The following is a 3,907-nucleotide window of genomic DNA, read 5'->3' as shown; positions in this document are numbered from 1 at the left end:
AAATAGTAAATAAATTTTAAAAATGAAGAACTAACAAAACTGAGGGCTTACAGCTAGTGTAGAAAACCAAAAATATAGAAGCCGTAATGATGTGCAAAACGCTTATAATCTCACAATAACGATACAAAAATAAACAGTCAAATTGAAAAATATCAGAAAGATGGGAGGACCTTCTCCGGAGTTTTGGCATTCGTTTCGTGAAGAACGCCTTCCAAACATCAAGATGTGCTATTATATTATGTTTTGTAGAGCACATCTTGATGTTTGGAAGACGTTCTTCACGAAACGAATGCCAAAACTCCGGAGAAGTTCCTCCCATCTTTCTAATATTTTTCAATTTGACTGGGTTTTTTTTTTGTATCATTGTGAGATTACAAGCGCTTTGTACGTCATTAGAGGTTCTATATTTTTGGTGATCTTAAAATGGGCAATGGACAGCACAAGACCCTGTGCGACTCCAGACTGCTGCCGACCCTTCCTGTGTTCATGAGCAGCCGCTCACCTGCGGAGAGGGAACAGGGGTTCCAGGAATACATACAGTTTTTTAAAAAATCGTTCCACAAAGTCTTTTAAGTTGAAGTAAGAACTTAAAGTTCGAGACCCGAGTGTGCCGCATGACGGAGTGAGCTCCCGTCTCTCGTTCCAGCTCCTGCCAACCTAGCAGTTTGAAAGCAAGAAATTGCAAGTAGACAAATAGGTACCACTTCGGTGGGAAGGGAACAGCGTTCCATGCGCCTTGGTGTTTAGTCATGCCGGCCACATGACCACGGAAACGTCTTCGGACAGCACTGGCTCTTCGGCTTTGAAACGGAGATGAGCACCGCAACCCTAGAGTCGGATTCGACTGTCTTTCGAGCAAGGGAGACCTTTACCTTTTTAAGAACGTAAAATGTGTGATTTGTGCAGTTACTAAGCCCAGAGTAGACACACTACTTTTCTTCAGTAAAACGGAGACTTCTTTTGTGAGCCGGAACTCGCTTTGTCAGAGGTGGCCAGTGTCTAAATTGGCAGGCATCTTTTAGGGGTGGCGTGGGGGGAGATTTGGGGGGTTGCCATTTTATTTTTGCTTTTAAACTGAAAATGTTCTCAACTATTATTGTAAGCCGCCATGAACCATGAAGAAAGGTGGGCCATAAATGTTTTAATTAATAAATAAACTATCTAAATATCCCTGCCAGCAGAATGTAACATTTCATGGATCTGGTAAAGTGGGCCTCGGCTCACAAAAGCTTAATCTTTAAGACAAAGAGTTGTTTTATACCCCGCCTTTCGCTACCTGAAGGAGTCTCAGAACGGCTTACAATCTCCTTCCTTTCCTCTCCCTACGATAGACATCCTGTGAGCAGTGTTCCCTCTAAGCTGAGTTCGTGTGAGCTAGCTCACAGTTTTTTAGCCTCCGGCTCACACATTTTTGTCTTAGCTCAGGAAGGATGGCTCCAGAGCAAACTAATTTATGCAGCAGCCAAATTGCTCGCTCACAACTTTAATGCCAGGAGCTCACAAAGGAGAATTTTTCCTCGCAGGACTCCACAGCTCAGAGGGAGCATTGGTGGCAAGTCATTCCAGACTGCTCTATTCCCACTGAGACGAAGCATCGGTGAGAGGAGAAGGAACCATGCGGCGGCAGGCTCCTTCCTGCTCGGTTTTGAGGTCACTGTCGACTCTAGAGACCTTGTAATAAGAGGACCAGTCAAGAGGGGGGTGGGCTTGGGCAGCCCACCTTCACAAATGTAAAAAGTGAGCTCAGAGCAGCATGGATGTCAGCAGCTACGGCCTGTAACACTTCATCACCAAGCTCACTTGTACACAAGAGGAGCACAGAACCCATTCACCACGATTTTCTTGGCTTTTCCAAGTTCATTTAACATCTGTTGCGGGAGAGGAAAGTTTGCAAGCCGCTGACCCATCACACACCTCAATGGCTGCCTGTTTCGCTTTTCAAAATAGCCTTTCCTCTTTTATCGGTCTGTGGGACCGCCGGTCTACCGAGAAACAAGCAAGGCTGTTTATCAAGGGCATTTCCATTCAGGAACTTACCCCGGCCCTCACACGCAATATCTCCAGCAGCAGCACACACATCCTACCAAAAACCTTTCATATCACAAGCAGTGCTCCCTCTAAGCTGTGGAGACTTGTGAGCAAAGATTCCGCTTTGTGAACTACTGGCATTAAAAGTTGTGAGCGAGCCATTTGGCTGCTGCATGAATTAGTCTGCCGCGGAGCCGTCCTTCCTGAGCGAAGACAAAAATCTGTGAGCCGGAGGCTAAAAAACCGTGAGCTGGTTCAAACTTACTCAACTTAGAGGGAACACTGATCGCAAGGTGTTTATTCGTTACAACTAGGGCTGAGTTTTCACGGAGATGGCAAAGCTGTGCCTGGGCCGTACTGCTTCAGCCTGCAGACAAACTGCCTGCACGTGCAAAAGGAAAAAGAAGAGATTGGATTTATACCCCGCCCTTCACTACCCGAAGGAGTCTCAGAGGGGCTTACAAACTCCTTTCCCTTCCCCTCCCCACAACAGACACCCTGTGAGGTGGGTGGGGCTGAGAGAGCTCTTGACAGAAACTGCTCTTTTTCAAGGACAGCTCTTATCAGAACTATGGCTTGCCCAAGGTCATCCAGCAGGTGCAAAGGGAAAACCAGGTGCAAAGGGAAAGGGACAGGACTAAGGCAATGCAGATTTTGAATGTTTTGCAAGCTGCAAGCCTTATGCAAAAAGAAGCATTCATCCCAGGCAGATGTATAGCCATTCCTATTCACATTTCACGGAAATAAAGTCCACTGGTGGACTGTCAAGACTCTAAAGAGAAGCCAGGCTAGCAGCGACAAGGACCAGGGCCTTCTCAGTGGCGGCTCCATATTGGTGGGATGAGCTCCCAGAAGACAACAGGGCCCTGTGGGACCTATTGCAGTTCCGCAGGGCCTGTAAAACGGAGCTCTTCTACCAGGCCTTCGATTAGGGAGCCGCATCCAACTACCTGAGGCCTTGTCTCCAATATTAACAATATCACTTCAACGTTAACATCAATATTATATACTGTGCTCCGCCGATGTGACCCAGACCATGTTGCCAGTTGACTGTTGGATGCCCGCCATCGTTATATCGCGCCAGAACTTTATGTATTGTTTTAGACCTATTTTATTGCAATTTTAATAATTTAACTGTTTTATGTTGTTATAAGAGTGGGATATAAATAAAATAAATAGCTGTGCTGAGGGCCTCTAAGAGCAACCATTAAAAAAAAAAAAGCTATTCCTTCAACGGGACACCCTTGCTTGGGTCCTATTATAAGCTGCTCGGGCCCAGTAGCAAAGCACAGAACATGATCCAGAAACATGAGAAAAGAGAATTCCGCTTCACATCACTTTGCACTGCAAGCAAGCGGGAACGGTCATACGGATATTCCCACAAATGTCAGAGCACCAAAGAGGCTGCCTTTTATTGCTGAAGCACAGCCGGTTGCAACATACCGGTTTTACCCCTGAATATAAATCATCAGATTTCCGAGTAATAAAACCAGAGTTGGGCAATTTGCAATAGTAAAATAAATGGTCACATGCTTCCGGAGGCTGGATGCAGGAACCGGTGCGAGAACAGCCAGGAGTGGGTTCACCAGAAAGATTTCCAGTGTTGTGTTACTGACTGCCTGAGTGTTGCCTTAATTCTGAAGAGTTTCCTTTTACGCCAGAGATTAAACTACCCCGGAGATGAATTCCCTTTGACTGCTGATGAACTCAAATCTCACTTAGTATTTTCTTTTTAATACTGGGCTTTTCAATTGTAAGCTGCCTCAAGCAGGACCTGGAAGAGACAGCGGAGAAATGTTACACATCTCTCCTTATATATAATTGAATAGTGGGTGCCAAAGTTCTAATTCTAAAATGCACTCCCTTAGTGTATGGCTGA

At 45.6% G+C, this 3,907-nt stretch overlaps 1 protein-coding gene across 1 annotated transcript in view; it reads right to left on the bottom strand.

The window, feature by feature from the left end:
- N4BP1 (NEDD4 binding protein 1) overlaps window positions 1-3,907 on the bottom strand; it is a 37,530-nt gene that overhangs the window by 26,095 nt on the left and 7,528 nt on the right. The window lies entirely within an intron of this gene.

Source organism: Gekko japonicus, unplaced genomic scaffold (assembly GCF_001447785.1).
Source record: "Gekko japonicus isolate JY-2015 unplaced genomic scaffold, Gekko_japonicus_V1.1 scaffold1804, whole genome shotgun sequence".
Classification (NCBI taxonomy): Eukaryota; Metazoa; Chordata; class Lepidosauria; order Squamata; family Gekkonidae; genus Gekko; species Gekko japonicus.
This window is presented reverse-complemented; position numbering and strand designations above follow the sequence as displayed.